This window comes from Nycticebus coucang, chromosome 2, assembly GCF_027406575.1.
Source record: "Nycticebus coucang isolate mNycCou1 chromosome 2, mNycCou1.pri, whole genome shotgun sequence".
Lineage (NCBI taxonomy): Eukaryota > Metazoa > Chordata > Mammalia > Primates > Lorisidae > Nycticebus > Nycticebus coucang.
In genome coordinates, this window is record NC_069781.1 from 140362674 (window position 1) to 140387479 (window position 24806).

The 24806-nt window shown below is 35.9% G+C and overlaps 2 protein-coding genes and 2 pseudogenes across 10 annotated transcripts in view; 2 read left to right on the top strand and 2 right to left on the bottom strand.

The window, feature by feature from the left end:
- Positions 1–24806, top strand: part of LOC128579828 (translation initiation factor IF-2-like) — a 237375-nt gene that overhangs the window by 203248 nt on the left and 9321 nt on the right. The window lies entirely within an intron of this gene.
- Positions 1–24806, bottom strand: part of UBE3A (ubiquitin protein ligase E3A) — a 117950-nt gene that overhangs the window by 91126 nt on the left and 2018 nt on the right. Inside the window, exon 2 of one of the 4 annotated variants that reach the window (XM_053581998.1) lies at positions 2502–2537. The exons of the other annotated variants lie outside the window; for them this stretch is intronic. The gene's annotated coding sequence lies outside the window, so the exon portion shown is untranslated. The remainder of the gene's footprint in view (positions 1–2501; positions 2538–24806) is intronic. 4 annotated transcript variants of the gene reach the window in all.
- On the bottom strand, positions 10544–10914 carry LOC128579830 (BBSome-interacting protein 1-like; annotated as a pseudogene).
- Positions 16148–16256, top strand: LOC128579928 (uncharacterized; annotated as a pseudogene).

Sequence of the window (24806 nt, forward strand, 5' to 3'; positions counted from 1 at the left end):
AGAAACTTCTCTGAAGAAGACAGGCGCACGGCCTTCAGACATATGAAAAAATGCTCATCATCTTTAATCATCAGAGAAATGCAAATCAAAACTACTTTGAGATATCATCTAACTCCAATGAGACTAGCCTATATCACAAAATCTCAAGACCAGAGATGTTGGCGTGGATGCGGAGAAAAGGGAACACTTCTGCACTGCTGGTGGGAATGCAAATTAATACATTCCTTTTGGAAAGATATATGGAGAACACTCAGAGATCTAAAAATAGATCTGCCATTCAATCCTGTAATTCCTCTGCTGGGCATATACCCAGAAGACCAAAAATCACAACATAACAAAGATATTTGTACCAGAATGTTTATTGCAGCCCAATTCATAATAGCTAAGTCATGGAAAAAGCCCAAGTGCCCATCGATCCACGAATGGATTAATAAATTGTGGTATATGTATACCATGGAATACTATGCAGCCTTAAAGAAAGATGGAGACTTTACCTCTTTCATGTTTACATGGATGGAGCTGGAACATATTCTTCTTAGTAAAGTATCCCAAGAATGGAAGAAAAAATACCCAATGTACACAGCCCTACTATGAAACTAATTTGGGACTCTCACATGAAAGCTATAACCCAGCTACAACTTAACAATAGGGGGAAGTGGGAAAGGGGTGGGTGGGTAGAGGGAGGGGAATCGGTGGGATCACACCTGTGGTGCATATTACAGGGGTATTTGCGAAACTTGGTAAATGTAGAATGTAAATGTTTTGGCACAGTAACTGAGGTAACGCCGGAAAGGCTATGTTAACCACTGTGATAAAAATGTGTCAAATGGTTTATGAAGCGAGTGTATGATGCCCCATAATCATATCATTGTATACAGTTATGATTTAATAAAAAAATTAAAAAAAAAAAAAGCAAAAACAAAAATAACATCAATATTGAGTTTCAATTACAGTATAATTATAATATGTGGCACCAAGATTTCCTAATCACTTCCTTCAAAAATGTCTGAAATTTCTACTCTAAAAACAATTAATTTTACCTTTAAATAAAAGAATGTCTTGAAAACCAAAAAAAAAAAAAAAACAAAAATTTAGTTGAAGATTTCAATACTCTGACTAATAAGCAGTCAGAAAATCAGTGAAGATGCAGAAGAAATACATTTACCTATCTGACCAAGAGACTTACATCCTAAAAAGGAAAAGAATGTGCAAAATATTTGAAGCAGCAATCAAAAAAGAATGAAACTTCTCAACATTAGTCATCAGAAAAATATAAATTAAAACCATGACACTTCACGGCCATGTGGATAGCAAATGTTTTAAGTTAAAAAAGCAGAAAATAACAAGTGTTAGCAAAGATGTGAAGAAATTATAACCTTTGTTCACTGCTGGTAGGAATGTAAAGTCGTGCAACTGCTGGGGAAAACAGTATGGCAGTTCCTCAAAAAACTAATAAAGTTTTATAACACAGCAATACCACTTATAAGTATATAATCAAAGAATTCAAACCAGGGACTCAAACAGATATTCGTACACCAATGCCCATGGCTGCATTACTCACACAGTTAAAAGGTACAAACAGCTTAAATGTCCACCAATGAAGGAATAAAATAAAATGTGGCACATACACACACATTCAACCTTAAAGACTCAAATTTGGATACATGCTACAACCTGCATCAATCTTGAGAGCAAGATGTTAAGTGAAAGAAGTTGGACACAAAAGGCAAGTATTACATGATTCCACTTTACACAGGGTGTCCATAAAGTTCCTGTGCAACTTAAAATAGCTATTTTAAACTGCACAGAAACTTTATGGCCACCCTATCAGGTACCTGGAATAACCAAATTAATAAATAGAAAGTAAAACAGTGATTACCAGAGGCTGGGTACAAGTAATATTAGTTACTGTTTTATGGTACAGAGTTCAGTTTGGGGATTGAAAACTGACTGAGAAGGATAAGGTGAATAGACTTTGTGCAACTGTACACTTAAAAATAGTTAAAATGGTAAAAACTGGCAGCGCCCATAGCTCAGTGAGTAGGGTGCTAGCCACATACACCCAGGCTGGCGGCTTCGAACCCAGCCTGGGATGGCTAACAATGACAAATGCAACAAAAAATAGCTGGCACTGCGCACGCCTATAACTCCCAGCTACTTGGGAGGCTGAGGCAAGAGAATCACTTAAACCCAAGAGTTTAAGGTTGCTGTGAGCTGTAACGCCACAGCACTCTACTGAGGACAACATAGTGAGACTCTGTCTAAATAAATAAATAAATAAATAAATAAAATGGTAAAAACTTCATGTCCATTTTGCCACAATTAAAAAAATTGCAACAGGATAACACTACATATTCATCAGAATATATGCAATAAAGACTGAGAATATCAAATGCTGGCAAAAATTTGGAAGAACTAGAAGTTTCCTACACTGCTGATGGCAATGTAAAATAGCATAAGCCTTTGGAAAACAGTCCTTAAACATTTAAACATAAACTTACCGTGTAACCCAGTAATTCCAACTTAAGGTATTTACCCTAGAAAAATGAAAACATTGTGTTCATACAAATACATGCACACAAAGAGTAACTTTACCCACAAGCCTACAACTAGAGAAAATGCTCTAAATGATCACCATGTAACAAATGAATAAACAAACTATGGGATAGCCACATAGTACTAAAAACAGCAATAACAAATTATTGATAAACACAAAATGAATGAATCTCAAAAACATTTAAGTGAAAGAAACCAAAGAAGAATATATACTATTATTACATTTTTCCATTATATGCAATTGTAGAACAAGAAAAACTATTAATAATCAGTGCTTGCCTGGAGCCAACAGAGAAGAACTACAAAGAGACATGAAAGAACTTTCTGGAAGTAATTCAAATGTCTTATATATTGACTGTGGCGGCATGTATAGTGCAATCAACTTAATTTCCAATGCAATTCCATTGCATTTCAATCAACTTAATTTTCTGCAAAGTTTAGAAAAGTTAATATAAAAAAAAGGTAACATTTTCTGTGGAGAAAGGATCACATAAGTGGTCAAAACAATCAGCTACCCAAACGGAAGAAAATGAAGGCAGTTATCACTCTCACACATCAAAAATTAAAAGGTAGAGATCATTTTCATGCCATATGGCAAACACAATCCAGATCTAAACCATATCATAACCATATCCAAAAACATGCTTAATGTATTCAGATCTAAATTTATAAATCTAAACCTATAAACTAGTAAAAACATTAAAAGTGCTAGAAGAAAATCATGTTATTTTATATCATCTTTGTAAACATGCTGAAACTCAGAACCTATAAAAGATTGACAGATTTGGCTTGGCGCCTGCGGCTCAAGCGGCTAAGGCGCCAGCCACATACACCTGAGCTGGCGGGTTCGAATCCAGCCCGGGCCTGCCAAACAACAATGACGTTTGCAACCCAAAAATAGCCAGGCGTTGTGGCGGGCTGTGGTCCCAGCTACTTGGGAGGCGGAGACAGGAGACTCGCCCAGGCGTTGGAGAGTGCTGTGAGCTGTGATGCTATGACACTCTACCCAGGGCGACAGCTTGAGGCTTTGTCTCAAAAAAAAAAAAGATTGACAGATTTACCTACATAAAAATTCTAAAACCTCATGATTAGACATAATATTAAAAGGTAGAGATGAGACCGTATTTGCAAATTATAATAAAGAATTAAGTAATACGGTGGCGCATGTGGCTCAAGGAGTAGGGCACCGGTCCCATATGCCAGAGGTGGCGGGTTCAAACCCAGCCCCGGCCAAAAAAAAAAAAAAGAATTAAGTAATACAAGGGTGTCCACAAAGTTGGTGTGCAATTCACAATGTAAAACTATTTTAAATTGCACATGAACTTAATGGACAAAGAATGCTTACAAATTAACAAAAAATTAAAAACAAAGAAACTAATAGGATATAGACCCCCAAGAAGGGCAATTATATAGGCTACCTATCTGTAAATATTCAAATATTTATAAAGATTTTCTACATACATAAAACATCAATGACGTAAATGAGAAGTTCCATGTGCTGCTTTAGGGAATGATACTTGCTAAAAATATTTTGTAAAGGTCATTGGCAGAAATCTATCAAACTCTTTAAGTTGGCATAGTCTTAATGGCTTAACAATCCCATCTGGAGAAACTACCTTAACAGAAATAACAAGTATTATTGCAAAATCGAAAACTGAAAACAACCTAATTTCTACAACAGAGAAAGGGTTTTATAGTATATTATGAATTCTCAAGAGTTAATTCCTAGTTTAGTTCTAAAGACTGATAGAACACATATTTATATTCTTTAGTTCTAAAGACTGATAGAACATATCATATTTATATTCTTTAGTTCTGAAGACTGACAACACATATTTATATTCTTTAGTTCTAAAGACTGACAGAACACATCATATTCTTTAGTTCTAAACACTGACAGAACACATCATATTTATATTCTTTAGTTCTAAGACTGATAGAACACATCAAATTTATATTCTTTAGTTCTAAAGACTGATAGAACACATCATATTTCTATTCTTCCATCTCATGCTTAGTCCAGAACAAATGTTCATTAAGGCTCAATTTCCTTTATTTGAAAACCTTTTCTTTTTTTTCTACCTTTTTTTTTTATTTTTTTAATTTATTTATTTTTTGAGACAGAGTCTCACTCCATTGACCAGGCTATACAGTGCAGCAGCATAATGCCAGTTCACTGTAGCCTCAAATTCTCTGGCTCAAGCAATCCTCCCACCTCAGCCTCCTAAGTATCTGGGACCACAAGTGTATACCACCACACTTGATTAATTTTTTATTCTTTTATTTTATGGAGACAAGGTCTTGCTGTGCTTGCCCAGGCTGGTCTTTTTTTATTTTTTAATTTCAAGTTAATATGAAGTACATATAAATTAGGTCACATAAATTGCTCTTGTAAGGTTAAAGTCCAAGTTGTAGTTGTGTCCTTCACCTAGGAAGTGTGCCATATAGCCATGTAATGTACCCATTGGGTGGGAACTTACACATTCCCTTCTCCTCTTCCCACATTTGAATTTAATTTATTTTTTCTCTCAAGTGAGCATTTATCTGTTGATCTTCTAGTTTCAAACTGGAACTGAATGCATGTGATGCTTATTTTTCCATTCTTGTAATACATTGCTAAGGAGAATATTCTTCAAAGGTGCCCAAGGTTGTTATAAAAGATACAAAATCTGTCCTTTTTATAGCTGAATAATTTTCCACAGTATACATATACCACAATTTAATAATCCATTTGTGTACTAAAGGGCACTTGGGTTGTTTCCACATCTTTGTGATTGTGAATTGTATTGCTATAAACATTCTTATGCAAATGTCCTTATGGTAAACTATCTTTTTTTCTTTGGGAGTAGATGCCTACTAATGGGATTGCAGGATCAAATAGTAGGTCTATTTTTAGTTCTTCGAGGATTCTCCATACTTCTTTCCACACAAGCTGAACTAGACTGCAGTCCCATCAACAGTGGATGAGTGCTCCCTTCCCTCTGCACCCATGACAGCATCTGTTCTTTGGAAGATTGTGATGTAGGCCATTCTCTTTGGGATTAGGTAATATCTCAAAGTGGGTTCTGACATGCACTTATCTAATGATTAGGGATGATAAGCATTTTTTCACGTGTTTTTTGGCTATTCACACGTCCTGAGAGAAGTTTCTGTTTATGAAAAATAGTCTATGTTTTGCATGGAACTAGGAAAAAATTCAAATAGCCAACACAATTCTATGGAATTCAAATAAGTCTAGGGTATCACTTTATCAGACTTCTGGTTATACTACAAGTCTAGTTATCAAAACAACATGGTATTGGCATAAAAACAGAGATCTATGGAACAGAACAGAGACTCTAGAGATGAAACCAGCCTTACATGGCCATTTGATCTTTGACTAAGTGAACAAAACCATGCCCTGGGGAAAAGAATCCCTATTCAGTAAATTGTGCTGGGAAAACTGGTTAGCCACATGTGAAAAACTGAAGCTGGATACACACCTCTCACCATTTACAAAACTTAACTCATAAGGAACAAAAGATTTAAATCTAAGACATGAAACTATTAAAAATCCTAGAAGAAAATGTGGGAAAAACTCTAAATCTTACCAACTTAGGGAAAGAATTCATGAACAATGGCAATTGCAGCAACAACTAAAATAAAAAAGATCTCATCAAGTTAAAAAGTTTCTGTTTAGCTAAGGACATAATCAACAAAGCAGAGTGACAACTCATCAGAATGGAAGAAGATATTTTGCTTGCTACAAATTCAACAAAGGGCTAACAACCAGTATCTACAAAGAACTTAAGAAAATCAGTAAGAGGCTCGGTGCCCATAGCACAGTGGTTACAGCGCCAGCCACATACACAGAAGTTGGCGGTTGGAACCCGCCCCGGGCCAGCTAACCAACAATGACAACTGCAACAAAAAATAGCTGGCACTGCACACGCCTGTAACTCCCAGCTACTTGGGAGGCTGAGGCAAGAGAATCGCTTAAGCCCAAAAGTTTGAGGTTGCTGTGAGCTATGACACCATAGCACTCTACCAAGTGTCAGTCTCAGACATACTGAGACTCTGTCTCAAAAAAAAAAAAGAATCCTTTGTTATCCCCCAAGTTTTCCTGGTAAAATTATTTGTAATCATGTGAACATGGGATGTGATACACGATTTAATGCAACTAAAAAGACTTATTCAACTCCCTTCTCTCAGATGCTCTAGTCAAAACCTTTATTTTTCCTTTTATTTCAATTTCACAATTTGTCTGGTATATTATCAAATCCATGGGCTCTATTTTCAACATGTATCAAGAATTCAATCACTTCTCATCACCCTCTTTGGCATCACTGTCCATGTCAGTCACTTCTTTATGTGTACAAATTAATAGTTTGCTAATCAGTCTCCCGATTCTACCCTTGTCCTCTTTTCAGTCTATGCTCACACAACCACAGTGAGCTTAATGAACCATAAATCATAGCTTTTTATGCCTCTGATCAAAAACCTCCAGTAGCTTCTAATCTCATTCAAAGGTAAAAATTAAACTCATTATGAACAAATGATCTGTACTATCCATTACCTCTCTTTTTATTTCCCATCAGTTACTTCTCTAAAGCCACACTGGCCACCTCAGAGTTCCTCAAACACATTAGGCAACTCTCCCACTTCAGGGTTTCCACACTTACTACAGCCTCTGCCTGAAATGCTATTTCCCCAGATATCCACATGGCTAGCTCCCTCGTCTCCTTCAGTTCTTTAATTTACTGTTTTGACTTTGACTACCATATCCAAAATTTCTCCTCATCCTTTCTACCTCCAAACATTCAAATTCCCCTTCCCTCATCGGTTCTCCTGAGCACTATGTAACACACACTTTATATATCTTGTTCATGATCTGTGCCCTTTCAGCCTATAAATGCCATGAGGCAGGAAGCAGGGGTTTAGTACACTGCTATCTCCACCAGCACCTAGAAAAATGCATACTCACAGTAGGTAGTCAATAAACATTTATTAAGTGAATAAGGTAGATGTGCATGTAGCCACCTAAAAGATTTCCATAACATACTGTTCAAAAGAAAAATTACATAAAATACAAACTTAGTAAACAAAAACCTATGCATAATTAACAATCTGAAAATAAAATTTTGAAAAAGTCCATTTCTTTTTTTTTTCTGAAAAAGTACAATTTTTAGGAATACTTTTTTTTTTTTTTTGAGACAGTCTCATTATGTCGCCCTCAGTAGTGTTGTAGCGTCACAGCTCACAGCAACCTCAAACTCTTGGACATAAGCGATTCTCTTGCCTCAGCCTCCCAAGCTGGGATTTTTGAGTTTGTAGATCAGTTTCGGGAGTAAAACATCTTTTGATTCACGAGGATGGGATACCGTTCCATTTATTAATGTCATCTTTAATTTTTTTCGTGTTTTATAGTTTTCAGTGTACAGGTCTTGCTTTTCTTTTGTTATTTACCACATACAGGTGTCTGCCACAAGGCTCGGCTATTTTTTTGTTGCCCCTGGACCAGGTGGAGTTTGAACCCACCAGCCTTGGTGTATATGGCTGGTGCCCTACCCACTCACCTACTGGTGCCACCAGGAATACACTTTTTAAGTAACAAAAGAAAAGCAAGACCTGTACACTGAAAACTATAAAACATGAAAAAAATTAAAGATGACATTAATAAATAGAAAGATAGCCCATCCTCATGAATCAAAAGATGTCTTACTCCCAAAACAGATCTACAAACTCAAAAATCCCAGCTTGCATTATTTTTGCAAGCTAACCTTAAAAATAATATGGAAATCCAAGGAACAAAGATACCCAAAACAATCTTGGAAAAGAACAAAGGCTGAATATTTACACTTCCTGATTTCAAAACTTACCACAAATCTACAGTAATCAAGTGTGTTACTGGCATGAAAAAATACATACAGATGAATGGAGAACCACTGGAGAGTGCAGAAATAAATTCTTACATTTACAGTCAACTGATGCCAGATTAATTCAAAGAGGAAGGAATAATCTTTTCAACAAATGGTGCTAAGACAACAGATAGCAAGATGTAAAAGAATGAAGGTGGATCCCTACCTCACATCACACACTAAATTTAACTCAAACAGGTAAAAGACGTAAATGTAACAACTAAAACATTAGATAAAAACACAAGTTTAACTTTTATGATCTTGTATTAGGCAATAGTTTCTTTGGTAATAACACCAAAAGCACAAGCAATAGAAGAACAAGAACAGATAAAGCTAATTTCACCAAAAGTAAAAACGTGTGTGCTTCAATGGCAACCATCATGACAGTGAAAAGATCACCCATAAAATGGGGGAAAATATTTGAAAAACATATACCTGACCAGACACTTGTATGCAGAATTTACTAAAAAACTTCTAAAACCCAAAAACAAAAAAAAAGGAGCAAAAAATAGCAAAAATAAACATTTCTCCTAGGAAGATGGGCAATCAGCACATGAAATTATAATTATCATCAAGTCTTTAAGGAAACAGTCATTAAAAAAACCATAGATACGGGCTTGGCGCCCATAACACCAAGGGTGGTGGGTTCAAACCTGGCCTGAGCCAAATAAACAACGACAACTGCAACAAAATAAAATAGCCGGGCATTGTGGCAGGCGCCTGTAGTTCCAGCTACTTGAGAGGCTGAGGCAAGAGAATCGCTTAAGCCCAAGAATTAGAGGTTGCTGTGAGCTGTGATGTCACAGCACTCTACCGAGTGCAACATCATGAGACTCTATCTCAAAAACAAACAAAAAAATTAAAATAAAACCACAGATACTTTCAAGAACAGCTAAAATAAAGGACAGACAAGTGTTAGCAAGAAGTAGAGAAATCAGAATCCCCATACATTACTGCTACAATTGCAAAACATTGCAAGTACTTTGGAAAAGATTTTAGCACTTAAGATGTTAAATACAGTTACTCTACGACCCTGCAGTTTCAATCCTACTCAAGAGAACTGAATTTTTATGTTCATACAAAAGCTTATATATAAACCTTCATAATAACCTAAAAGTAAAAATAACCCAAATGTCTATCAACTGATAACTGAACAAACAGTACCTACTATACCCATATAGGGTAGTATTATTCAGCCGTAACATAAATGAACTTTGAATATATCATACTAAGTAAAAAAAGCCACACACAAAAGGACATATACTATATGACTCTGTTTATACGAAATATCCAGAATAGGCAAATCCACAGAAACAGAGAGTGTTGGCAAGAATGAAGCGGACCAAAAAATAAGGAATAACTGCTAACATGTATAGGATTTCTTTTAAGGATGATGAAAATGTTCTAAAGTTAATGGTGATGGTTGCACAATTGTGCAGTCCCAGCTACTCGGGAGGTTGAGGCCAGAGAGTTGCCTAAGCCCAGGAGTTGGAGGTTGCTGTGAGCTGTGTGACGCCACAGCACTCTACCGAGGGCGATAAAGTGACACTGTCTCCACCAAAAAAATAAAAGACCACTGAACTGTATGTTTTAAAAGGGTGAATTTTGTGGTATGTGAATACCATCACAATAAAGCTGGTAATGATTTTATAAATTATAAAACATATATTTTTAAATACCCCCAAAAGGAAATATGAGTGTACGTATATATGTGTATATATATATATATGTTATATATATGTATCAGTACTTATGTAGCTATCTTATATTTTACATTTGATTGGTATTTTCCTTTCATTTAAACAAATTTAACAACTGTTAGGTTATAGAATTTGCTATGAAGAGGAACCTTTTGATTCTTTATATATTTCCTCACTCTCAAAAATAATCAATTCTGCACACCAATATTTGACAGGTGGCAAAGGCAACTAACCACAAAATACAAGAGGAAACCATCTGGAAAAGTGAAAATATTAAAATTAGTTAATTTTCTCTCTTTTTTTTTTTGGTTCAAACTTTAACTCATGTTTAATTCAAACCAGAGTGTTTAAATTCACAATATGTTTCATCAATCTTGGGTATTCTTGTATTATTTATATGAATACTATCAGTTTTATTAACAAATACTATTTCAGCATACAAATGCAGATTTTCTAGTTGTCAGTAAGTAGTAGATAAGGTATGTTGTTCCCTGAAGCACTAAGTTATCAGTGGGTTATTTGCTGCTGTTCCTTTTCTGCCATTTCTTGTTGGCGAACTGTATGTTGTGCTGCTTGCTGCATTTTCTCCAGTTTTTCCAGAGTCAGAGATTTTAAGGGTAAAAGTTTGGGTTTACAAAGCACCATTATGGTTACATCTTCGACAGACAATTTGCCCTTGTTTTGGAAGAAATTCCAGGAACACTGACTTCGTTTCTGCCATATCTGAGTTATTAGATACAGTTTTTCCTAGAATCTTCGTCTTTTGCCTGAAGCTTAGGCATCCAATCCCATATTATCAAGATGACTCAGAGTTCTTGACTGAAGCTTAATAGGAACTTGCGGAAGCGTGGTCAGGAGCTCCATTTTGCTAGAGCTGTGGACTCCGCCCCAAGATCTGCGCCCATTGCCCGTTAGGGCACACCCTGCTGGCTCTGAGGGGCTAGGGAGGCTTCCCCCTGCTGGGAACCTCAGAGGGGCGGGCAGGAACTTTTCATGATTTATGGGACTAACCTAACATTTAAAATTGGTCCTGTGCTGGTAAATCTAGAATATATGGTCATACATATACAGGAATAAAACTGAGATCATAATCACTGCACTCTGGAAGAGAACCGAAATCTCTTTCTAAAGTAAACCTTGCCTCTCCCCTCCCTTTGGGTTCTTTGAAGATATTTGGAGAAGTAAGTAAGTTATGCCTATTTAACTACCAGAATAACTCCAAAGGTAGACTCATGTATTAAAATGTTAAACACTCAATAAAACACATTAAATACTCAATAAAATACATTTACATTAAGTGTTTTATAATGGGAGAATCTTATCTGAATGTAGATCTCAACTGTCATCTATGGAAGTCCTTTAGAAATTTCCAATCACCAGAATTATTTCAATTACTTTTAACATTCTAGTCAACTATTCTACAATCTGAAAACAGAAGCATCCATGGCATATAGTCTCAATGATTTATTACAGCAAAATTGTCCTCTGGATTTTTTTAACACTGTAATTAATCTGAGTTCCACCTTACAGAGTGCCTAACCTAAAACCAAACATAGAATTACGCCAACTTTCAGCCTGCTATATATGCACACACAAAAAGAAATATAACATAATATAGTGAAAGAACTAAAGGTAGGTGGGTCTTCCTTGAAAGGAACCATGAACATGTATTTTCAGGTTTATTATACTTTATCTGCCTTATTAATTGTAGCACCTAAACTCATAAAACAAAATCCCTGATTAAGACTAACAATGCACCATTAGTTTTTAACTTAACTTCGAAATGTTTTTCAGAAAATTTAGTACATCTATTTTTAAGTAAACTTGATAGACCACACTTATTAAATGGTAGAAAACTGATGTTCTAAAAACCAAACACTAAAAACAAAACACTAAACATATTGACAACATTTATTCTTTTACCAGTGTCTTAGCAAATATTTCAAGATAACCTAGTCATAAATTTTCTTTTGAGTAGTTATCAACTGGAGTAACATTTCTAATTAGGAAAAAAAAAAAAACAATTCTTGCCTATCGGTATATGAATATTCATTAATTTAGCATTTACAACTGCCTGAAGCTAGGAATAAGAGAGAGACAATAATATTTAGTGTTTTCACAGAATCTTCAATCCAGGAGTAAAGAAATGATTTCATTTCAGTGGAGATAAGCACTACTCATGATTCAAGAACAGCATTAACTACTAAGCAGGATTCAATAACAGTACAATACAGGGAGGCCCCTAAGTAGTATTTAGGCTGAACACTTAAAGACAGGTTAAAATTTGTCAGCTACGCTCTAGGCAGACTAAAATGCATTGGCAGAGAGCTTGGTACAAGAAGGTTAGATAACTCAACAAAGTGAAAATAGGCCAGTATTGCTAGCTGGTACTCATCAAAGAGGAGTAGGTAAGAAGATAAGGCTGAGAAAATAAACAGAATCCTACGGAAGAAGAATTTTAAATATAATCCACTTCTATTATATGGAGCTGGTGCCCTACTCCTTTGAGCCACAGGTGCCACCCAAAAAGGTTATCTCTTAAAACAAAAAACACAAATCATAAAGAAAACAAAATTGTTATTTGCTCACAATAATCCATAAGGATTAGAAACCATTATTATAAAACCAATAAGAACTCACCTAACTATTTGAACACAAAATAGTACCAGCAATGATCAAAGGTAATTTTGAAAAAGATGCTATTTATAACAGAAAAAATATCAAATATTCGGAAATAAATTTAATAAAGTATGTGGCAAAAGACATTTATGAAGAAAACTGCAAGATACTGTAGAATCTAATAAATGGCAAGTTAAACTATACCAATTATCCCCAAATTAATCTACATATTAATGGATTCCAATGCAATGGAATTCCAATCAATATCCCTAAAGGAACCTGATAAATTAGTTTTAAATTACTGTCGAAGAGTCAAAGTCCAAAAAATGCAAAGACAATTTTAACAAAAAAGGGCTGCAGGCTTGGTCTCTCAGATTCAAAGCTATTATAAATTTTAAATATAAATAAATTAAATGAAAAAGAATAAAGAACCTAAAATCATATGTAAGCATATGGGAGATAATATGTGACATTTAAAAAAATATATATGGTGAAAGATTCAATACTTAAAGTTGGAATGACTAGCTTTTCATATGGAAAAAAATGATTCCTAACTTCCTTCAGATGGACTTAAATGCAAAACCACCAGGCAAAAACCCTCCATTGTTAGCAGATAATAAAATGGTTATTTCTTTTTTTTTGCAGTTTTTGGCAGGGGCTAGGTTTGAACCCGCCACTTCTATTATATGGAGCTGGTGCCCTACTCCTTTGAGCCACAGGTGCCACCCAAAAAGGTTTCTCTTAAAACAAAAAACACAAATCATAAAGAAAAAGACTAACAATTTTGAAATAAAAAAACTAAGATTCTATAACACAAAAGAGACTACAAAACAGACATGATTTTGTATTTTATTCTTATTCTGATAATGTTCCTTGGCTACAAGATAAAGAAGAAAGGTTGGATGAGATGACTATCTTCAAGGTCCTTTTACAACAGAAATGTTGTATAATAGCATCTCTTTCAAAAACATTTATGAAAACATTTAAAACATACAGAAAATAAAATCCATGTCCTTTTAACTTTATCCACCAGTCAGAACAATCAAGTAAATGCAAATTAAAATAAGACACTGATCACATCAGTCAAATTAGCAACTATGTTTAAATCTGACAATTCCAAGGATGGGTGAGAATGCTGTGAACAGAAATGACTATATACTGCTGATAAAGTACACACTGGCAAAGTAGCAACATCTAGTAAAATTATTCATACTTTCTTCCCTAGTAATTTCACTTCTATTCTATATAGGAGATATTCCAAATATTCTCCTACACATAGACACATACAAAACTGATCTCTGAAGGAAAAAAGGAACAACTCAAAACATCTATCAATAAGGGGATATGTAAACTTTATGTATGCATACAATGGAGGACCATGAAGCAGTGAAATTGAATAAACAAGATCTATATACATCAACATACATATCTCAAAAACTTAATATTTCAAAAAACCCAAGCTGAAGAAAGATATATAATATAGATCTGTAAAAATTTTAAATACAAAACCAACACCATATATCACTTATGGATACATGTTTATACATATAGGTAAAAGTATAAAATAAGGATGTGAAATACACTCAAGAACCTCACGACAGTTGTTATTTTAGGTCAGAAAACATAATAGGATTTGGAGGGCTAAGCTTGCTATAAGTGAGTATGTTCCTCAAGGATCAAAACTGACGTAATTTATAGTTCTGGGCAGCGGATAAATGGTATTTACTATATTGATTTCTGCATGTTTCAAATGTTTCATAATTGGGTGGGGAGCAATGGCTCATGCCGGTGATCCTAGCACTCTGGGAGGCCAAGGCAAGTGGACTGCCTGAGCTCAGGAGTTCCAGACCAGTTTGAGTAATAGTTAAGACCTGGTCTCTGCGAAAAGTAGGAAAACTAGCCTGGTGTTGTGGTTGGTGCCCATAGTTCCAGTTACTTGGGAGGTTGAGGCAACAGAATCACTTGTGCCAAAGAGTTTGAGGTTACTGTGAGCTATGACGTCATAGCACTATACTGAGGGTGACAAAAATAAATAAATATAATATAGGCTCAGCGCTCAGGCCAGCTAACCAACAATGACAATTGCAATAAAAAAATAGCTGGGCGTTGTTACAGGAGCCTATAGTCCCAGCTACTTGTGAGGCTGAGGTAAGAGAATCATTTAAGCCCAAGAGAGGTTGCTGTGAGCTGAGACACTACAGCACTCTACCTAGGGCAACACAGTGAGACTCTATCTCAAAAAATAAATAAATAAATGCTTTAATTTAAAATATACATATTTTATGTATTAGCTTTTTCCCACAACTAATATTATACAGAATGGAGTAAAAATGAAAGCTTTTCCACTTAGAACTGGAACCAGACATGTTTGTTCCTCTATCACTACTACTATTCAACATAACACTGGAAGTTCTAGACCAGGCATCCTCAAACTTTTTAAACAGGTGGCCAATTCACTGTCTCTCAGATCGCTGGAGGGCCGGACTATAGTTTAAAAAAAAAAAAAAAAACTATGACCAAATTCCCATGCACATTGCACATATCTTATTTTGAAGTAAAAAAACAAAATGGGAACAAATACAATCACACTGCTTCATGTGGCCTGCGGGCCGCAATTTGAGGACCCCTGTTCTAGACAATATAATCAGGCAAAAGAAGGAAATAAAGGGCATCCAAGTGGGAGCAGAGGAAGTCAAACTCTCGCTCTTTGCCAACAATATGATCTTACACTTAGAGAACCCCAAAGACTCAATCATAAGACTCCTAGAAGTGATAAAAAAATACAGTAATGTATCACTATACAAAATCAATGTCCACAAATCAGTAGCCTTTGAATATGCCAGTAACAGCCAAGATGAAAAGCTACTTAAGGACACAATTCCCTTCACACTAGCTTCAAAAAAAATGAAATACCTAGGAATATGCCTAACAAAAGGGTGAAGGACCTCTACGAAGAAAATTACAAAATCTTAAGAAAATAGCAGAAGATATTAATAAATGGGTAGCTCCCATAGCTCAGTAGGCAGGGCACTACTACATACACTGAGGGTGGTGGGTTCGAACCTGGCCCAGGCCACCTAAAAAAATGACAACTGCAACCAAAAAAATAGCTGGGCTTTGTGGCAGGCACCTGTAGTTCTAGCTACTTGGGAGGCTGAGGCAAGAAAATTGCTTAAGCCCAAGAGTTTGAGGTTGGTGTGAGCTGTGACACCATGGCACTCTACCGAAGGCAACAGCTTGAGAATCTGTCTCCAAAAAAAAAAAAAAAAGAAAGAAAGAAAAAGAAAAAGATATTAACAAACAGAAGAACATACATACTATGCTCATGGCTGGGGAAAATCAACATTGTCAAAATGTCTATACTTCTCAAAGCAAAAGACTATACTTTCAGGGATCATTTCTATAGTTTGTTACTTCCCAAAGCAATCTACAGATTCAATACAATCCCCATTAAAATACCATCATCATACCTTCTAGATTTGGAAAAAATAATTCATTTTGTATGGAACCAGAAAAAAAATCCCATATAGCCACAGCAATTCTTAGTAATAAAAACAAAGTCAGAGATATCACCCAACCAGACATTAGGCTATTCTACAAAGCCATAGTGATCAAAACAGCATGGTACTGGCACAAAAAGAGACACATTGACTTTTGGAACGATATAGAAAACCAAGAGATGAAACTAACATCTTACAGCCACCTGATCTTTGATAAACGAAACAAGAACATACATTGGGAAAAAGAATCCCAAGTCAATAAATGATGTCAGGAGAACTGGGTAACCACATGTAAAAGACTGAAACTGGACCCACATATCTCACACTTACAAAAAGATTTAAACCTAAGATTTAAACAATAAAAATCCTCAAAGATGAGCAGTGCCTGTGGCTCAAAGGAGTAGGTGGCAGGTTCAAACCCAGCCCCGACCAAAAACTGCAAAAAAAAAAAAAAACCTCAAGGAAAGTGTCAGGAAAATACTTGAAGATTGCAACAAGAACAAAAATAAACAAATGGGGCTTAATTAAACTGAAAAGCTTCTGTACAGCCAAGGAAACAACAATCAAAGCAAACAGACAACCTTCAGAATGGGAAAAGATATCTGCATATTATGAATCAGACAAAAGTTTGATAACTAGGATCTACAGAGAACTCAAATTAATCAACAACAACAACAACAAAAACCCCCAAGAATCCCATATTATCATTCAGCAAGAGACATAAATAGAACCTTCTCTAAAGAAGACAAACGAATGGCTAACAAACATGAGAAAATGCTCATTGTCCCTAATCATCAGAGAAATGCAAGTCAAAAACCACCCTGAGATATCGCCTAACCCCTGTGAGAATGGCCCACATCACAAGTCTCAAAGCTGCAGATGCTAGTGTGGATATGGAAAGAAGGGAACACTTTTACACTGCTGCCAGGACTACAAACTAATACAATCTTTTTGAAAGGAAGTATGGAGAATCCTCAAAGGAACTCAAATTAGACCTCCCACTTGATCCTTCAATACCATTACTATGCAACCACCCAGAAGAAAAGAAATCCTCTTATCACAAGGACGTTTGCACTAGACTATTTATCACAGCTCAATTTACAATCACCAAATGGTGGAAACAACCTAAATTCCCACCATCCCAGGAATGGATTAACAAGCTGTGGTATATGTATACCACGGAATACTATTCAGCCATTAAAAAAGATGTAGACTTTACATCTTTTTATTAACCTGGATGGAGGTGGAACACATTCTTAGCAAAGTATCACAAAAATGGAGAAGCAAGAATCCAATGTACTCAATTCTAGTACGAAGGCAGCAGATGAGCTAATACAATGAAGGGGTGGGGTAAGGGAATGAGAGAGCAGGGAGAGAGGAGAGAGGGGATGGAGGGACATGGTATATGGAACCTTTCTTGGGGGCAGGCCACAATTATAAGATGGACTTTATATAACAAATGCAATCAGTGTAACCTAATTCTCAGTACCCTCAATGACTCCCAAACAATAAAAAAATTAGTTAATTAAATATACATATATTTTTAAAGAAAAACTGATGCATTAGCATATAATGTCCAAGCTGAAAGTGGCCTTGGGAGAGAGATCATCTAATCCAACTGCCTTACCTCAGAAAAGAACTAAGGAACTGTACCAGAATAAGAATATTTTATTTTAGCATGGCAATTTTAGACATATACTAGGTGTCTAAAATGGCACTTAAGGGAATTAGGGCTTGACCATCTAAGAGCGATCAGCCCCAATTTCTCAAAATCTGGTATCGACTAGCAATATGGAGAGCGAATACACCCCCCACCAACTGTCCTTGGAATGTCGTGTTAAATTCATCACAAAGGGAGTAAAGTGACCCCTAGTTTTTCCTAGCTCCACTTAAAATTACTTTTACATTCTGAAGCCTAAGAGTATTCCTGATTATACAAAGTTTATCAGCCCACAGAAGTATGTAGGACTGAGAGCTAGAATGCAGTCCATTCACCCAGCACTTACAATGCCTAAAACTGCACATGAGAAACTTTAAATAAGCCAGCAAATATTTACTATTCTCATAGAATCTTCAACTGAGAAATAAAGTTATTCGATTTATTTTGAGATAAGTGACCCACCTATTCTCTAACTAAGATCCATCTACTTTTAAATTCATCCCCCCACCTTTCATTTAGCCAAAAGATGGAATAAGAGAAAAGGGGTCTGGGAGAGGAAGTGGACTGATTCCTACTGACTTAAATAAGACCACAAGATCTTTTTCACTCTTAAGATAATTTGAAAAAGAGTACTCCAAGCAATAAAATTAAAGAAATATGTATGATTTGAAATGCAGAAATCTAACTTTATTTGTATGAAAGACTGAAATTAGCTCAATTCTTCTACGTAAATGTTCTTATTGCAATACTGTAGTTAACTTTCAAGCATTTCCATTCTGTCAAGTAGAGTGTATTCTTACATGAGTTACCAAACTTTGTCCATTAACCAATAATTTCCTACTTTTCTTCTGTTTTTTAAACGTTTCATATGTTATAGGGATAGCAAAGTGTGTAAGAAGCTAAATGAGAATGAAGCAGCTTAAGTAATTACGAAAGCTTTTCATTTCTTACAAACTCTAAATTTAGATTATTTTAAACAGCATATTTTGTGTCATCAACAAAAGAGTTACTTCAGAAAACTAGGGGAAAAAATGTACCAAATTAATCTTTACGTGAACAGGACTTAGCAATTAGTATACATGCCACATACAGTAGGTGCTCTCAAAATATTTTTAATTCCCAAGACAAAAAGTTAAAATATTGAGCAAAGACAAATATTAAATATTCTTATTTATGGCACATTGTAAGGAGGTTATCAATGTTGGTGCACACACAGAGGCACAATAAATAGAATTAAGAAAAAAGTACTAAGATAATTAATAAGCTAGAAATAACCCAGATTTCCCCGACTCATGATTAGCTTTATATAGTAACAGAAAACATTACTGTGCATTTCATCCTTTCCAAAGACCAGTATAATGCTTTACATCAGTTCAGACATAGGAAAGAATTTGTTCGAAGTATGAAGAGAAGAAATTCCTGTAGTGTTATCTGCAATCCTAAAGGGATCATCTGAGAAGAAAAAAATTTTTTTTTTTTATTAAACCATAGCTGTGTACATTAGTATGATCATGGGGCACCATACACTTGGTTCATAAATCGTTTGACACATTTTCATCACATTAGTTAACATAGCTTTTGTAGCATTTTCTTAGTTATTTTGCTAAGACCTTTACATTCCACATTTACTAGGATTCACATATACCCTTGTAAGATGCACCGCAGATGTAATCCCATTAATCCCCCTTCTTCCCCCTCCCCCCCCTCCCTTTCCCCTTTCTCCCTATTCTTAGGTTATAACTGGGATATAGCTTTCATGTGAAGATCCTACATTAGTTTCATAATAAGGGTGAGTACATTGGGTACTTTTTCTTCCATTCTTGAGACACTTTACTAAGAAGAATGTGTTCCAGCTCCATCCATGTAAACATGAAAGAGTAAAGTCTCCATCTTTCTTTAAGGCTGCATAATATTCCATGGTGTACATATACCACAATTTATTGATCCATTCGTGGATCGATGGGCACTTGGGCTTTTTCCACGACTTAGCAATTATGAATAGGGCTGCAATAAATATTCTGATACAGATATCTTTGTTATGGTGTGATTTTTGGTCTTCTGGGTATATGCCCAGTACAGGGATTACAGGATTGAATGGCAAAATTAACAACAGTGAGTTTCAGAGAGGGAGCTAGAGAGCAAGAAAGTGACAAAATGTAACATCTGCCCATCATGAATGGTGCATACATGGTTGGTTGTTACATTATTCTCTGTAGTGTCTGTGTATCTAATTTGGAGGAGATTCAGAGTGTATTCTACATCACAAAATTATAAAAACAAATGAGTTAGGTTGGTGGCTAGTACACAAGGGCAATTCTAAGACCACTTTTTTTCATATGTGAGAGGGAAGCTACTGAGACAGAAATCTATAAGAAGCTTGAAATAGTAAGTCATCAATCCTTCCTTAATACAAGGAGACAAAGTCATTACATGAAAAGAACATGAGTGGAAGCACAGCACTGGCAGCATCTTCATTCAGCCCACAGCTAAGAAATATGAGTGCAACAGTGCTTGTCTTAAATGTGAAAAGCAACTTGTTGGGTGGAAAGTATATACAGCAAGCACACATTAAGAACTAGAAAAGAGATACAAGCCTATATACACAAAGATAGGTCTAATTTTTTTCTTCATGTTTGATTTCTATAACTTAAAGGGATCTGTGCTATTCTAACCTCAATTAATCCTGAGAGGTACAGAAGATCACCATCTAGAACACGCTGAATTGAGTCATAGCATTAAGACACCACACTGGCAACCAATGGTTTTTATGTAAGGAAGACTTTATCCTACTGGTATAATTGAGTATTCAGGGCTAATATACTACCTCTATACTTTTACTTGCACCACAGATGCTGATGTTTATAGTATTACACAGGATTCTCTTCTACAATCCGCATGTGATGTTTTACTGAACTACAGTAATCATCTTATTCTGTATGATTCTATGCTCCCCAAAATCTCTTTTCCTTTCAAGTCAATCTTATGATTCACTTGCCATTTATCAAATTAACACAGCAGATCTAGTAGAGCAAATTACAAAAAGGATCTGACTTTGGATCAATACTACTGAAAAATGCATCACCATTAAGATCTATTGTTCATGTCAAAGGCAGTTAACATATTTAAGATAAATTCACACACTAAAAATTTCCCAAAATAATGTTTTTAAGAACAGGTTTTTAATATACTTAAAAAATGACATTTGAAAAGCATACGCTTCTGAAACTAAGTCTCGCCCTCATTTGACAGAACAAAAGCTTAAATGGCTAAATACCTGTTCATGCCCAGCTAAGAAAATAGACAAGAAGGAAGAGCCCAAGATTTTCAGACACCAAAATTAGTGCTCCTTCCTCCATTTCAATGGTTCTTAGTGGTTTTTGTTCACATGTTTAGACTCTAACGCACTTAAAATTTTGTATTTAGAGAGTTCAGTAACAAGGCTTAGAATCAAAGTAGTAACTGACTTCCATACCTCGTGTGCAAAAGACAGTATTAAAAATGCTGTATTAAATGCAGTATGAAAATGCAGTATTAAAAATGTTTCATTCTCAGGCCTAATAATAAGCTTCCTCTGTAATTATCATCCATAATAGTATTTACTTGTTATAGATAACTTAGACCAAAGCAGTATAAGTGACATTGTTGAAAGTAAATGAAAATGAAAGCTGGCAAAGAAATTCATTCTGTTATTAGTAAGTCACTTCATTAGTAAGTCACGCCCTGAATATATTTACAGGGCGGCGCCTGTGGCTCAGTGAGTAGGGCGCCGGCCCCATATGCCGAGGGTGGCGGGTTCAAACCCAGCCCGGCCAAACTGCAACAAAAAAAATAGCTGGGCGTTGTGGCGGGCGCCTGTAGTCCCAGCTGCTCGGGAGGCTGAGGCAAGAGAATCGCTGAAGCCCAAGAGCTAGAGGTTGCTGTGAGCCGTGTGATGCCACGGCACTCTACCCGAGGGCGGTACAGTGAGACTCTGTCTCTACAAAAAAAAAAAAAAACAAAGAATATATTTACATTGCGGGCGGCGCCTGTGGCTCAGTCGGTAAGGCGCCGTCCCCATATACCGAGGGTGGCGGGTTCAAACCCGGCCCCGGCCAAACTGCAACCAAAAAATAGCCGGGCGTTGTGGCTAGCGCCTGTAGTCCCAGCTACTCGGGAGGCTGAGGCAAGAGAATCGCTTAAGCCCAGGAGTTGGAGGTTGCTGTGAGCTGTGTGAGGCCACGGCACTCTACCGAGGGCCACAAAGTGAGACTCTGTCTCTACAAAAAAAAAAAAAAAAAAAGAATATATTTACATTGCAACTTCAAACATTTTATGATTGAGGACAGTTTCTAGAAGATTAACACTAATAATTCTATTTAATGTAATTTTACTTCATTTCCTTTATTAGAAGAAACTAAAGATGCATTGGTAGCATCCTGTCAATGTTGCCTTCTATTAATAGTACACATTCTGAAGTGATTGGCCTTGCTTAAAAAGGGGGAAAAAAAAAATCCCCAGTATAGAACTCACTCACCTGTCTCCAAAAAGGAAAACACAAATATAGTCTAGAAAGGGGGAGGAAAAAGGCGGAAGAGGGAAGGAAAGAGGGCATTTAGTGGGATCTCACCTAATGCGCACAATGTAGGGTGTTTGGCACGCCCCCTGGGTGAAGGACTCTACTACAACTCGAACTTTATCTTGGAAGTGAGAATATAACCTAAAAACTTTTACCCTCAAATTAATTTGAAGTAAAAACCAAACAAACAAAAAAAAAGGTGGCTGGGTGATTGATCACAAAACTACACCACAAAAGTAGGACGGAATGTGTCCCAATATGTACAGAGTCCTAAACTAGAGTCCAAACACTCAGATTCTAGTTCTGCCCCTGCATCTGAACGACTTTAAGAAAATAATTTTAAAGCTTTGCACTTCAATTTCTTTGTGTATAAAATGACAGAGTAACTGGCTCAATCTACTTACTGCCAGAAGACAGAATGATAATTACCACTACAAAAAAAAAAAAGAGTATTTACAGACAACTACCAGAGTAAATTTTTTTTTATTTTATATACATATACACACATACACATAAATACAAACACATTACGTGCAAGATAATAGGTGATAGGTTGGGAAAAAGACATGAAGTATAGATCTGCCAGTGACTTGTGTAAAAACAAGGAGTAAAACAGTTAAGTCCTTAGAATAGCAGCTGGTAGATAGAAGGTATTAAATCCACAGACCTGCCCTAAGATTGGAAGGGCACTGGGAAAATGAAGGACCATTATGTGCCAGAGTTTCACACAAAAAACATGGTATTATGTGGAAAAAGTCACTAGATTATAAGCTTACAAAACATATCTCTTGTCTTTGTAGGCCCTGTACCTGGCTCAGTTCATAGTAGCCACACTAAGTCCTAGTAAGTTAGCTGACTGTTTACTCATTTACCAGTAACTATTATAACTTATACATACTCTGGTGCTATGATCTGAATGTGTTCCCAAAACTCCTATGCAAAAACCTCACCTCTAAGGCAATAGTATTAGGAAGTGAAGCCTTTGGGCAGCTCTACCCTCATGAATGGGGTTGGTGTCCTTACAAAAGAGACCATCTATCCTTCCTTAACAGGAGGTTACAGTGAAGACAGCTGTCTATGAATCAGGAAGACATCAAATTTACCGGCACTTTGATCTTAGAAGTCTTAGCCCTCCAAAACTGTGAGAAATAAATTATTGTTGTTTATAAGCCACTCAGTCTATGGCATTTTGTAATAGCAGCCCAAAAAGCCTAAAACATCTAGAAAACAGTAGGAGCCCTAGGCCTTAAAGAATGAGTTCACAGCTAATGAGGAAGAAAAGAAACAAGATAAAGGATAATATGCTATAGTCCACGACACCAAGGGTGCTTTGAGACCATTTAGAAAAAACTGAACAGCAAGACTTCTGAAGTAATATTTATTGAATGCCTATAGGTAGGCATTTTATATACTTTAATCCTCACAACTCAGAATTAAAAGAAAGGTCTAATTCCAAAGCTATCTCCACTATACATGTACCTACCATGTTCTCTCTGATTACCTTTACCCTTGGCAATGGGTATTGATGGGGAACTCAAAACCAGCCAAAATTGTTGTCTTGAACCATCATGAAAAGAGCACCTAATACTTTATTCAAGTATCTTACTTGGAAGATCACTTTTCAAAACTTGTTCTTCATTCATAAAAATCTGAAAACTAATTGTTTAACAACTGCATATATACTTAATGTAATGTTTTTACATTTCGACATATACAATTACAGGTCTAAATAAAAAGTATGCAACATGACTGAAGAACATAACCAATAATCAAAAACTGACATTTGGAATCATTTCCACTGCTTGGGCTGAAAATCTTAGCTATGACCTATTAGTTTGGGATCATTCCACTGACTGATATTGAGTGGAATAGTAAATTATTACAAATTTTTTTGGAGAGGAGATAGGAAATTGACATAGAAATGATATAAAATTTAAGAAACACAACCAATTAAATATTACATGTCAAAGACTCTGTAGGCACCAATAAATCTTGTTTAAAAGGATAGACAAGTGGAATGAGAATGTTTTCTTCACACCTCTATTTACAGAGGTATTTACTTACAGAGGTATTTTTTAAGCCATGAAAAATGGAAAGAAAAAAAAGAGAGTAGAAGTCAGGAAAAAATAAACCAGCTTACAAAATCCCTGAAAAGAAATCAGAACACAGTATTTTATATCTCTGTACAGTTAAATGGGTGCAGGGGAAGGGATGGACAAGGGCAATGTCCAGAGGATGGTGTACAAACCACACAGCAAACTAAAGCTAGCTTATAAATATTGACACAATAAGGCTTCCACAGCTTACATTTTAATTTTG